Source organism: Bos mutus, chromosome 21 (genome assembly GCF_027580195.1).
Source record: "Bos mutus isolate GX-2022 chromosome 21, NWIPB_WYAK_1.1, whole genome shotgun sequence".
Taxonomy (NCBI): Eukaryota; Metazoa; Chordata; class Mammalia; order Artiodactyla; family Bovidae; genus Bos; species Bos mutus.
Genome location: NC_091637.1, coordinates 68,733,933 through 68,748,095, shown reverse-complemented (window position 1 = coordinate 68,748,095; position 14,163 = coordinate 68,733,933). Strand labels below are relative to the sequence as shown.

Genomic DNA, 14,163 nt, shown 5'->3' with positions numbered 1-14,163 from the left:
GGTGCAGCCAGAGCAGCCCCCGATGACCCAGGGCCGTGGGGTGACCAGTACTGCCAGTGAGCCCAGCCTAGCAGGGGTCGGGGTCCAGGCTAAGCCTGGGGCTGGGGTCCGTGGGACCTAGGGCCGGGCTCAGGGTAGCCTGGGGTTGGCCTCAGTGCCCGCGTGCCCTCTGGCCACTCTTGGTGACGAAAGCAGCCCCGGGAGCTGGACCGCCAGCCCCTGAACATGCTGGACTCTGCTGCCCCCGTGTGGCCACTAGCAGCATTGCATGCACTGGACAGCAGGAGGCTCTGCCCAGACCCGGGTCCTGGGGGCAGGAGCAGAGGCGGGGCAGCAGGCGTGGCCAGCACCACCTGGAGGTGGGAATCGAGGTTCACCCTGGAGCCCAGTCAGGGTGTGCACCCTGGACCCCGTGCCCACCCCACGTCCTTGCAGTACGGGTGAGCTCTGGGGTCCTCAGAACAGCTTCGAGGGAAGGGGCACACGGGGAGCCAGACACACCCGGGGGCTGTGCCCGGGCACCTGCGTTGACAGGTGTGTGCGCGGCAGGTGTGTCAGCTGCCCTGAGGGCTACAGGCCCAGCCCAGGGCCGAGGGCACGGCCCGAGGGTCGCGCTCTGCAGCCTGGTCTGCCAGGGCTGCTGTATCTGTCACTGCAGTTTGCGAGGATGCCCCCTGTGTGCCCGTGAGGTGGCATCCAGGCCCTACCCTGCAGCCCATCCCACGGCGCAGCAGGCCCCTGGCAGATGGTCACACCGGGTGTCCCGAGGTGAGGCTTGGTGCCCCCTGGGGGCCATTCTGCACCTTTGCCGCTCTGCCAAACCTGGGGCATCAGAGCCCTCCGCACAGCCCTGGGGCTCTGGGCAGGGGCTCTGTGGGCACCATGTGGGAAGTCTGGGACTGAGTCAGGGGGACAGGGGTGCCCCTGGAGCTGCACTGGGGCCGGGGCTCAGAGCTGCTCTTGGGGCCCGGCCAGGACTCGGTTCTGAGTGAGCAGGTCCATCACAGACATGCAGACTCACCAGCTCTCCTGCAGGGACCACGGGCAGCACCCACCCAGCAGCACTCCAGGCCCCGAGCCCATCTGCGACAGGGCAGGACCAAGCCTGAGTCTGGGTCTGGGGCCTGGGTGGCCCGTCGGTATCAGGGCCGGCGGGGGGGGTGGTTCTGAATGGACACTGTGATGGCCAGTGAGAGGCGGGTGGCTGAGGGGAGCACTGCCCTGGCAGACACAAGCATCGCTCCCTGAGTACCCGGGGCACTCAGCCTTCAGCCTCAAAGAATGCTCGCGACAGAGATCTGAGGACGGAAGCCCACTACGAAAATCACAAGGAAGAAAAACAAGAAACCAACTGTCGTTTCCTGTGAAATGAGGAACCACAGAGTCAGGCCCCAGGGAGAGGAAAAGCCGGTTATCAGAACCATCAGACACAGAACACTCAGGGGAAGTCTAGGGTCGTTTTCTAAAGATAATGCACTTTCTAAAGATAAGCACATGACAAAATAAGATAAAAGTTTGAGATAAACCAAGAGATTTGAAAAGATCTCCTAGAACTGAAAAAGGTTTGACAAGGAAGTCAAAACAGACAGGTAGCACACAGGACCCAGCCAGAGCGAGGATTCATGTTGGCGAAGTCACAGCAGGGGGGTCACATGCAGGCGTCACAGGAGATGCAGGTTCGACCCCTGGATCAGCAAGATCCCCTGGAGGAGGGCATGGCAACCCACTCCAGTGTTCTTGCCTGGAGAATCCCACAGACAGGGGAGCCTGGCAGGCTACACTCTATGGGGTCACAAAGAGTCAGACACGACTGAAGCAACTGAGCTTCCAAGGCAGCGCAGAGACCCCAGGCAAGAGGATGTGGGCCAGAAACACCAGGTGCCCTGGACCCTGCAGCAAACAGGCCACACCACGGGACTCATCTCCCAAAGAAGCGGGCGTGCAAGAGGCCAGGGCCCAGAGCCATCCAAAAGAGAAGAGAGACGGGGCTCGGCACACTCGAGGACCCGGCAGACCCCATCAGGACAGGGTTCCGGCCCGCTTGGGCTGTTGTGATCAGCACCAGACTCCAGGCAGCAGAAAGTGGACTGCACCTCCCAGTCCTGGAGGCCAGAGGACTGGGGCTCCTCCCAAGGCCGTGGCGTGTAGACACGTCCTCTCCCGGGCACCCCCCGGGCCTGTCTGTGTCCTACGTCCTCCTCTTAGGAGGACACCAGCCAGACTGGGTTGGGGCCACCCCAGGGACTGCATCTCAACTCGATTACCTCCATAAAGGCCCATCTCCAAGTTCAGCACAATCTGAGCTCCTGGAGGTTAGGGCTGCAACATCCGAGTTTGGGCAGACACAGTTCCCTCCATAACATCAAATAAAAACAAAATGCAATTCCTGACACACTGAGGAGAACAAACTGGGTGCCCTGTGACAATCTGGGGGGGAGGAGCTCGGGAGGAAGGGGTGCAGGTTCGCCTGTGGCCGATTCGTGTCCATGGAGAGCAAACACCATCACCATATTGTAAAGCAATTATCCTCAAATTTAAATAAATACATTGCTTAAAAAAAGAAAACGGAAGACTTTAGAAGCAGGTGGCCAGGCACGCCAGGCAGGGCAGGCTGAGCGCGTCTGCTGGGCAAGGCTCCAGGGCTCAGGTCACACTGGCAGGTCCGCCTGTCTGGACGTGGCTCCTATGCCCGGTCCTGTCCCTGCAGGGACCCCAGGGCGAGACTCGGGGGCCCCCTGGTGGCCGACCTGCATCATCACATGCACACGTGGACACAATGGTGTTTACACTGTGAGGTCTAATTGTTTGCTCCTTGGAAGGAAAGCTATGGCCAACCTGGGCAGCATATTAAAAAGCAGAAACATTACTTTGCCAGAAAAGGTATGTCTAGGCAAAGCTATGGTTTTTCTGGTAGTCATGTATGGATGTGAGAGTTCGATCATAAAGGAAACTGAGTACCGAAGAATTGATGCTTTTGGTCTGTGGTATTGGACAAGACTTTTTTTTTCTGTAGTTTCCTTTTTTTTTTTTTTTTTTACTGTATACTATTGTATTGGTTTTGCCATACACTGACATGAATCCCCCACGGATGTACATGTGTTCCCCATCCTGAACCCCCCTCCCATCTCCCTCCCCATACCATCCCTCTGGGTCATCCCAGTGCACCAGCCCCAAGCATCCTGTATCACGAATCAAACCTGAACTGGCGATTCGTTTCACATATGTCAATATACATGTTTCAATGCCATTCTCCCAAATCATCCCACCTTCATCCTCTCCCACAGAGTCCAGGAGACTGTTCTATACATCTGTGTCTCTTTGGAGAAGACTCTGAAAGTCCCTTGGACAGCAAGGAGATCCAACCAGTCAATCCTAAAGGAAATCAGTCCTGAATATTCATTGGAAGGACTGGTGCTGAAGCTGAAACTCCAATTCTCTGGCCACCTGATGCGAAGAACTGACTCATTTGAAAAGACCCTGATGCTGGGAAAGATTGAAGGTGGGAGGAGAAGGGGGACGACAGAGGATGGGATGGTTGGATGGCATCACTGACTCAATGGACATGAGTTTGAGCAGGCTCCAGGAGTTGGTGATGGACAGGGAGGGCTGGCCTGCTGCACTCCACGGGGTTGCAAAGAGTCGGACACGACTGAGCGACTGGACTGAACTGTGAGGCCTAATGCAATAGACCGAGGGGTCCCAGGGCAGCCCCTACTGGCACACGGACCACCGTCTGGGTATTCCTCTAGACCTCACAGTGTACATAAATGCCCTGAGTCCACACTGACATAACCACATGATGGATTCAGAGTAAGGCATTGAATGAAAAAATTTTAATGGGAGAGAAGAGACAGCTCTCCCTGCAGAAGAACCCCACAACTACGGAGATGCTCCCCTCCCCCAAGCGGAGGGCAACACCCCCCACACCCCGCGCAGGGGGCTTCCTCCTGCGCCCGCCTGTTTTACAGACCCTGAGCGCAGACTGCGGGTAGGGAGCAGCCACTCTCCTGTCGCTGCTTCATGGAGGGACTGGAGCCCCCCGTGCTCTCTCTCGAGCTGGCCTGGGGCTAGGAGCGTGCTCTCTTCACTCGCACACCCCGAAGAATCTCGTGTGCAGAACTGCACACAGCCCTGTGTGTTCGCGCACCACGTGATTTCACGCAGACAGCGCCCCCGGTGGCCACGCCCAGCCAGCCCTCGGCTCTAGAGAGGGGGTCTCCGGCAAGAGGCACAGACCTGGACGTGAGCACGTGTGGTGTGTGTGTGAGAGTGCCTGTGTTCACACATGTCTAGCCCTAGCTCCACCCACCGAGCAGTCCCAGGAACAGCGATAAGTCCATATCGGGGGGCCGGGAGCAGTCCACGGTTCCGCCTGATGCCCCTGCGGTTTCTGTAGGATCCGCGGGCTCTCACTATGGACGGACGAGCCGCGTCGTCCTGGGGTCCGGCCTTGCAGCTGGGACTTTGGGCCTATGGACGGACCCCTTTGAGAAGGGGTCCAGGCGGCCCGGGGGCGGGCGTGGGGAGTCACCCTGCCCTTCGCAGGGACAGGGCTGGCCATGCCTGCTGTCCGCCACGGAGCACAGCCAAAGGCCGCTGGGCCGGCCTGGCCGTCCGGGGCGGGGGCGGTCAGCAGCAAGGGGCAGCGAGAGCAGCCTGGGTCCCTTCAGTCCGCAACCAGCAAAAGCGCCCCAGCTGCCCGACGCACGGGGGCACCGGAGAGGCCCAGCCCGCCGCGCTTCTAGCTAAGCGTCTAGGCGGGCGGGACACGGCGAGCCCGGGCAGCAGGGAGGCGGAGCCGGAGCGGCGGGCGGCCCAGCAGCCCGGGACCCTCCCCGCCCCTCGGCCTTCTCCGCTGCAGAGCCAGGACCCCCGTGTCCGTCTCCCTGCGGCAGCGGCGGCGGTGTGGAGAGGCGGGGGGGGGCGGGGAGCAGCGGAGCAAAGCCCACCCTCCCCGGGCTCCAAGTGCTGACGCCAGAGACACTGGCAGCAGCGGGGCACCCACGACCCCGAAGGCACAAGGGGCAAAGACGGGGCTCCAGCGACCCCCGACAGAGGCGGCGGCGGCGCCTCCCTAGCGGAACCGAGCCCGCGGGCGCCGAGGCCAGAGACCTGCGCTGCGCCGCCTGCCGGACGGAAGGGAGGGCGGGCTGTGATCCAAACCACCGCCGGGGCTTCCCTGGGACTCAGCGAGCAGAGTCAGCCCGCAGAGCTGAAGGCCTGGGTTCGATCCCCTGGAGACGGGCACGGCTACGCACTCGTCTTCTGGCCTGGAGAATTCCGTGGACTACAGTCCATGGGGTCGCAAAGAGTCAGACACGACTGAGCGACTTTCACACCACTTGGAAGGTGCCGATCAGGAACCCCCATTCCCCCTCCCAGTCCCGGGAAGAAGCCGGGACATTGTCCCACAAAGAGAAGACGATTCTCCAGAAACCAAGCTTAAAGTCACGGAGTATGGAGAGTTAACTGACGGGCAAGTCACATAGCTGTCACGGAGACTCGACGAGCCACAGGAAACTCAGAGGGTCACTTCAGTGAGCTCAGAAATAAATTTAATGAACACAAAAAATAATCTACCAGGAAGACTAAAACCTTAGTGAGAAACTAACGAAAGAGCAGGGCTGGAGCCGAGGAATTCAGTCAATGAGATGAAAGACGCGTTAGAAAGCACTTGAAACGCAGCAGCCTGCGTGGAAAGGAGAATTAGTGAGCTTAAAGGCAGAGACACAGGCAGAAGAGGAAAAAGAATCGTGACACCGAAAATGGAGAAGCTCTGTGAGCTCCAGTTGACTTTTAAGAAGAGCAAAGTGAGGGTGAGGGAATCCCACAGGAAAAAGCAAGAGGGAACGAGCAGGGTGTTTATTTAAGGAAACCATAGCTGGGCGTTCCCTGGCAGACCAGTGGCTAACTCTTGGCACTTTTACTACCTCAAGCCCAGGTTTGATACCTGGTCCGGGAACTAAGATCCCGCAAGGCACTCAGTGCAGCCGAGGAAGAAAGAGAACAGCTGAGAGCCTCCCAAACCTGGGAAGAAAGCGGGTCCAGAAGTCCATGAAGCTGAGAGAACACCCAGTTACCTCAACACAAAAGACCTTCCAAGCACCTTATATCAAATTGTCAAAAGCCAATGACAAAGAATTTTAAAGACAGCCAGAAAAAAAGATGGTCACCTACAAAGGAACCCCCTTAGGCTACTAGCAGATTCATCAGCAGAAACCCTCTTGGCCAGGAGAGAGCAGAATGGCATTCTCAAGAGACCGAAAGGTTCCTCTATCCAGCAAAGGTATCATTCAGATACAGAGGAGAAATAAAGGCTTCCGCAGACAGACAAAAGCTGAGACAGTCCATCACCACTAGACCTGCCTCACAGGAGCTGTTGGAAGGAGATCTCCGACCAGGAACAAAAAGGCAAGAGTGCACAAAGCTGAGTGAAGTGGTGAACAGACAGAATCAGAAATCTGCGGCTCTTTAACAGTATAGGCTTTTAAGCATTTTACCATAGCATAAAGGGTAAGGGGGAAGCAGAAAAATAACTGTAGCCACTTCAACATGGTAACAAACTCGTAATATAAAAAGCAGTACTCTGAGACACCGAAAATATGTGGGGAAGAGGATGGACCCTGTTTGACAAATGAAAATAGATGGTGTCTGCAGAACGAGGGCTGTTTCATCCATGAGGCGTTTTACACAAATCTCGTGGTGACCACAAGACATACACTGAAAGCAGAGGCAGGAAACATTAAAAAAAGAAAAAAAAATCCTAGAAAACACCAACCCTAAATGGTAGAGAGAACACAAGGGAAAAAGCAGTGGAGAGATCGTTCTAAGTTGCTTTCTGATCTGCAACCCTCTGGACTGCAGCCTGCCTGTCCGTGGGATTCTCCAGGCAAGAATACTGGAGCGGGTTCCAGGAGATCTTCCTGACCCAGGGATCGAACCCACGTCTCTTATGGCTTCTGCATGGGCAGGCAGGTTCTTTACCACTGAGCCACCAGGAAGCCCCAGTGGAGAGACTGCACAACCATAAGACAAAAATAGCAGTCCTCAGCCCTCACTTACCAATGATCACCTTAAATATGAATGGATTGAATTCACTAATGAAATGACACAGAGTGCCCAGATGGGTTAAAAAACAAAACCCAACTATATGCTGCCTCCGGAGACTCAGTTCAGCTCAGCTCTGCAGACAAACAGGCTCAGCAGGAAGGGAAGGAACATGAAACCGCGAGCACAGCCAAAACAAACTGTGCGTAGCTACGCTCATATCAGACAAGAGACTTCAAGGCAAAACGGTGACAAGGGACAAAGATGGACTGCGTATAATGATAAAGGGGACAGCTCATCAAGAAGACATGACAGGTGGGACTTCCCGTGGTCCACGGTTAAGAATCTGGTTAAGAATCTCCCCTGCAAGGCAGGGGAGGCAGTTTCAGTCCCTGGTCTGGGCAGATCCCGCACACCATGCAGCAACTAAGGCTGTGCACCGTGAGTACTGCGCCCCCGGGCTCTGGAGCCCACACACCGCCAGGAAGGCCTGATAGAGAAGCATCAGGATATATAAAGCAATCATTAGTAGGCCAAAAGGGAGGAAGTGACAGCAGTGCAGTGATCGTCGGGGACTCTCACAGCCGCTCACGTCAGTGGACAGACCAGAAAGTCAACAAGGAGACCATGGCTTTACTGAAACGCCGGGCCAGATGGACTTGACAGGCCTGTACAGAACCCTCCATGCAAACGCAGCAGAGCACACGTTCTTCTCAAGCACACGTGCTACTTCCTCAAGGCCAGATCATGTCTTGGGACACAGAACAAGTCTCAATACATTTAAGAAGGTCGAGATCTTATCAAGCGTCTTTTCCAATCGCAATAGCATGAAATTAGAAATCAACTACAAGAAGAGAGCTCAAAAATAACCAATGTGCGGAGATCGAACCGCACGCTATGAAGGCCCACTGGGTCAATGACCAGAGCAGAGGTTACGGGGAGGGGATGAGGGCGTGGGAAAGGCAAGACGAGTAAAGGGGGCCAACTCTACCGTGACGGATGGAAACTGAGTTTCTGGTGGTGAGCATGCTATAGGGGGGCGTCTTCCCCGGTGGCTCCGCAGTAAAGAATCAGGCTGCGATGCCGTGGCCGTAGGAGACCTGGGTTCGATGGCTGAGTCGGGAAGAGCCCCTGGAGCCCCTGTCATAGCAACCCACCCCAGTATTCTTGCCTGGAGAATCCTGTGGACAGAGGAGCCTGGCGGGCTACAGTCCATGGGGTCGCAAAGAGTCAGACACGACTGGAGTGACTTAGCACGCATGCATGCTGTAAGGCATACAGAAGTAGAAATACATTGAACATATGAAACAATATTTTTTCTTTTCTATTTTTTAAATTATGAAAGTTTGATAACACATTTACAGAAGACTTGGAAAATACAGAACAAAGTTGCCTATGGTCCCACTGTATATTACAATTATTCTTTAAGTAAATAAAGATTTTTAGTTGGAGTTTCAATACCAAACTCTCAAAACTTAATAGAATGAATAGACAGAAAAGTAGAAGGATATAGTAGACCTGAAAAGCACTGTGAACCAATTTAACATAATTAAGATGTATAGAATTTTCACACAACAGCAGGATACAAATTCTATCCAAGTCCCCATATACTTAAACCAGGAGACACTGGAACATATCCAGGGATGTAAAACAAGGCACAAAAATAAACTAATGCTACCTAGAGAAAGTAAATCTTTAAAGAGACATAATAAAGAGGGTGCTCGCTTCGGCAGCACATATACTAAAATTGGAACGATACAGAGAAGATTAGCATGGCCCCTGCGCAAGGATGACACGCAAAAATAAAAATAAAAATAAATAAAGAGGGACAGTGGGAGGTGTGAGCCCCGGTGTGAGGCTTCCAACCTCCAGCTGGAGGGACCATTGGAATTGAAAGTGAAAGTGTTAGTCGCTAGGTCCTGTCCCACACTTTGCAACCCCCTGGGCTGTAGCCCGCCAGGCTTCTCTGTCTATGGAGTTTTCCAGGCAAGAACACTGGAGTGGGTTGCTACTCCTTCCTCCAGGGGATCTTCCCCACCCATGAATCGAACCCAGGTCTCCTGCATTGCAGACAGATTATTTACAGTCTGAGTCACTGAGGTGAGGGAACCCCAATATACGGCCGAGGTTTGGGAACAACCAGCTGGCAGCAGTCACGTTCAAGTGACCCTTCAGTGCCCTGAGGAGCCAAGGATGTCAGCTGAGCCTAACCCCTGACCACACGCCTGGAGGGACAGTCAGTCGGACACGGGCTGGGCTGTTTGTGATGCAGCCCAAGAGCCAGCACGCGTCCCAGGCCTCAGCGAGACTCTCCATGGGGACGGGAAGGACCCTCCTCTCCACGGGTGCAAAGCCAGCTGCGCGTCACGTCGAGCAGCCTTCTCAGCGCTGCAGGCACCACTCGCCGCCGGCACTGTAAGACCAGGGCCAAGGTTTCCCCTCAGGTTGTTGGCTCTCTCGGGACAGACCCGCCACGCGTGTGCGCAGGTGCGAGAGCCGGAGAAGGCTCTGGGGCCCCCAGCCCCTCTGCTCCAATCTGAGTCCTTCACGCGGCAGCTTCCCCCGCAAACTGGCGCCACCAGACCCCCCCGGAGGCCCGCATCACCCCCACAGGCTCAGGCTCCCTTGCCAGGCAGGGACCAGGCGCCCGCTCCTGCCACACAGGGACGCCCACCCCGAAGATGCGGGAGAGGTGACAGGGAGGGGGATCCTCTTCCTGTTCCCCAAGCACCAGTCTCACTGTGGGGGCCCAGTGTCCTTGAATTCTCCAAACGCTGCCCTCAGTGGGCACTCAATACGGGTGCAGCCACCGCAGCCCCCAGTGACCCGCGGCCGTGAGCTCGGCCCGGCAAGGGTCGGGGTCCAGGCTGAACCTAGGAGTGGGGTCCGGGGGACCTAGGGCTCGGGAACCTGGGGCTGGTCGGTGCAGCGTCCCCTCTGGCCACTCCCAGCGTTGGTGCCGGGGAAGCCCCATGAGGAGGGCGTTGGGCCCCTGAATGTATTGAGCTCTGCTGCCACCGTGTGGCAACAAGCAGCACTGCATGCACTGGGCCCGCCCGAGACCCGGGGCCCTGAGCAGGCAGGGGCAGAGAGTATGGCTTGCACCGCCTGGAGATCGTGGCATCCGGTCCCATCACTTCATGGCAAACACACGCAGAAAAAGTAGAAACAGTGACACACTTTATTTTCTTGAGCTCCTGAGGACTGTGAATGCAGCCATGAAATTAAAAGACACTTGCTCCTTGGAAGAAAAGCTATGATAAATCTAGACAGCATATTAAAAAACAGAGACGTCACTTTGCCAACAAAGGTCCGTCCAGTCAAACCTATGGGTTTTACAGTAATCATGTATGGATGTAAGAGTTGGACCATAAAGAAGGCTGTTGTGATTGTTCAGTCACTCAGTCGTGTCCAACTCTTTGCGACCCCATGGACTGCAGCACGCCAGGCCTCCCTGTCCATCACCAATTCACGGAGTTCACTCAAACTCATGTCCATTCAGTCGGTGATGCCATCCAACCATCTCATCCTCTGTCGTCCCCTTCTCCTCCTGCCTTCAATATTTCCCAGCATCAGGGTCTTTTCTAATGAGTCAGCTTTTCACATGAGGTGGCCAAAGTACTGGTGTTTCAGCTTTAGCATCATTCCTTCCAAAGAAATCCCAGGGCTGATCTCCTTCAGAATGGACTGGTTGGAGCTCCTTGCAGTCCAAGGGACTCTCAAGAGTCTTCTCCAACCCCACAGTTCAAAAGCATCAATTCTTTGGCACTCAGCTTTCTTTATAATCCAATTCTCACATCTTTACATGACTACTTGAAGAAACATAGCCTTGACTAGATGGATCTTTGTTGACAAAGTAATGTCTCTGCTTTTTAATATGCTGTCTAGGTTGGTCATAACTTTCCTTCCAAGGAGTAAACATCTTTTAATTTCATGGCTGCAATCACCATCTGCAATGATTTTGGAGGCCAAAAAAATAAAGTCTGACACTGTTTCCACAGTTTCCCCATCTATTTCCCATGAAGTGATGGGACTGGATGCCATGATTTTAGTTTTCTGAATGTTAAGCTTTAAGCCAACTTTTTCACTCTCCTCTTTCACTTTCATCAAGAGGCTCCTTAGTTCTTCTTCACTTTCTGCCATAAGGGTGGTCATCTGCATAGCTGAGGTTATTGATATTTCTCTCAGCAATCTTGATTCCAGCTTGTGCTTCATCCAGCCCAGCGTTCCTCATGATGTACTCTGCATAGAAGTTACATAAGCAGGGTGACAATATACAGCCTTGACGTACTCCTTTTCCTATTTGGAACCAGTCTGTTGTTCCATGTCCAGTTCTAACTGTTGCTTCCTGACCTGCATACAGATTTCTCAAAAGGCAGGTCAGGTGGTCTGGTATTCCCATCTCTTTCAGAATTTTCCACAGTTTATTGTCATCCACACAGTCAAAAGACTTTGGCATAGTCAATAATGCAGAAATAGATGTTTTTCTGGAACTCTCTTGCTTTTTCGATGATCTAGCGGATGTTGGCAATTTGATCTCTGGTTCCTCTGTCTTTTCTAAAACCAGCTTGAACATCTGGAAGTTCACGGTTCATGTATTGCTAAAGCCTGGCTTGGAGAATTTTGAGAATTATTTTACTAGCGTGTGAGATGAGTGCAATTGTGCTATAGTTTGAGCATTCTTTGGCATTGCCTTTCTTTGGGATTGAAATGAAAACTGACTTTTTCCAGTCCTGTGGCCACTGCTGAGTTTTCCACATTTGCTGGCATACTGAGTGCAGCGCTTTCACAGCATCATCTTTCAGGATTTGAAATAGCTCAACTGGAATTCCATCACCTCCACTAGCTGTCTTATCTCTCTTTGCTATGCTTTGGAACTCTGCATTCAAATGGGTATATCTTTGCTTTTCTCCTTTGCTTTTCACATCTCTTCTTTTCAGAGCTATTTGTAAGGCTTCCTCAGGCAGCCGTTTTGCTTTTTTCCGTTTCTCTTTCTTGGGGATGGTCTCCATCCCTGTCTCCTGTACAATGTCACAGACCTCTGTCCATAGTTCATCAGGCACTCTGTCTATCAGATCTAGTGCCTTGAATCTATTTCTCACTTCCACTTTATAATCTTAAGGGATTGGGCCCCTAAATATGTTGGGCTCTGCTGCCACCGTGTGGCCACCAGTAGCAATGCATGCACTGGGCCAGCAGGAGGCTCTGCCCAGACCCAAGGCCCCTGGGCAGGCAGGGGCAGAGAGCAAGGGGCAGAGGGCGTGGCCTGCACCACCTGGAGATCATGGCATCCAGTCACATCACTTCATGGCAAATAGATGGGGAAAAAGTTGAAACAGTGACAGACTTTATTTTCTTGGGCTCCTGCGGACAGTGACTGCAGCCATGAAATTAAAAGACACTTGCTCCTTAGAAGAAAAGCTATGTATCAAAAAACAGTGTATCAAAAAACAGAGACATCACGTTGTTGAAAAGGTCCGTCTAGTCAAACCTATGGCTTTTACAGTAGTCATGTATGGGTGTGAGAGTTGGACCATAAAGAAGGCTGTTGTTGTCGTTCCGTAGCTCAGTCGTGTCCAACTCATTGCGACCCCATGGACTGCAGCACACAGGCCTCCCTGTCCTTCACCGTCTCCCGGAGCTTGCTCAAACTCATGTCCATCGAGTCAGTGATGCCATCCAACCACCTCATCCTCTGTCGTCCCCTTCTCCTCCTGCCTTCAATCTTTCCCAACATCAGGGTTTTTTCCAATGAGTCAGCTCTTTGCATCAGGTGGACAAAGGATTGGAGTTTCAGCTTCAGCGTCAGTCCTTCCAGTGAATATTCAGGGTTGACTTCCTTTAGGATTGAGTAGTTGGATCTCCGTGCAGTTCAAGGGACTCTCAAGAGTCTTCTCCAATACCACAGTTCAAAGCATTAATTCTTTGGTGCTTAGCCTGCTTCATGGTCCAACTCTCACATCCATTACAAGACTACTGGGAAAAACCATAGCTTTGACTATACAGACCTTTGTCAGCAAAGTTATGTCTCTGCTTTTTAATATGCTGTCTAGATTTGTCATAGCTTTTCTTTCTAGGAGCAAGCATCTTTTTATTTCAATGGCTGAGCACCAAAGAACTGATATTTTTGAACTATGGTGTTGGAGAAGACTTGAAAAGTCCCTTGGACTGCAAGGAGATCCAACCAGTCCATCCTAAAGGAAATCAACCCTGAATATTCACTGGAAGGACTGATGCTGAAGCTGAAGCGCCAATACTCTGGCCACCTGATGCAAAGAGCTAACTCTGGAAAAGACCCTGTTGCTAGGAAAGATTGAACGCAGGAGGAGAAGGGGACAACAGAGGATGAGATGGTTGGATGGCATCACCGATTCAATGGACATGAGTTTGAGCAAGTTCCGGGAGTTGGTGATGGACAGGGAGGCCTGAAACGCTGCGGTCCGTGGGATCGCAGAGTCGGACACGACTGAGCAACTGGATAACAATACGTTGGTCTCTGCTGCCCCCGTGTGGCCACCAGCACCATCGCACGCACTGGACCGCAGGAGTCTCTGCCCAGACCCTGGCCCCTTGGGGCCGGAGCAGAGGCGGGGCAGCGGGCGTGGCCAGCACCACCTGGAGGTGGGAATCGAGGTTCACCCTGGAGCCCAGTCAGGGTGTGCACCCTGGACCCCGTGCCCACCCCACGTCCTTGCAGTGCGGGTGAGCTCTGGGGTCCTCGGAACAGCCTCGAGGGAAGGGGCACACGGGGAGCCAGACACACCCGGGGGCTGTGCCCGGGCACCTGCGTTGGCAGGTGTGTGTGCGGCAGGTGTGTCAGCTGCCCTGACTCATTAAACTTAAAACTGTGATCGTCCGGATCAATCCCAAAGCGGGTCCCTTTTCAGACCTATTTGTCAGAAACTGGGTTCAAGTAGCAGCTTGTTTCACGCCGCAAACCGCAGGGACCCGACCCCGCGATAGCCAACAACTCTGAGGTCGAAACGTGCTCCTCAAGAGCTCCTCCACGCTGGGCTCTCACGCTAGAGTCCCCAGGACGCGCCTCAGTGCGAGGTGAAGCGGTGCTGCGCTCCTGCAGAGCGAGGGGTCCCTCCGCCTGGACTAAGCTTGGCGAGG

The 14,163-nt window shown here is 53.8% G+C and overlaps 1 non-coding gene across 1 annotated transcript; it reads left to right on the top strand.

Annotated features, from left to right (window-relative positions):
• Positions 1 to 8,764: 8,764 nt before the first annotated feature.
• Positions 8,765 to 8,871, top strand: LOC138984541 (U6 spliceosomal RNA). Its single transcript, XR_011461826.1, has one exon. It is a non-coding gene; the product is annotated as a U6 spliceosomal RNA (small nuclear RNA).
• The last annotated feature ends 5,292 nt before the right edge of the window (positions 8,872 to 14,163 follow it).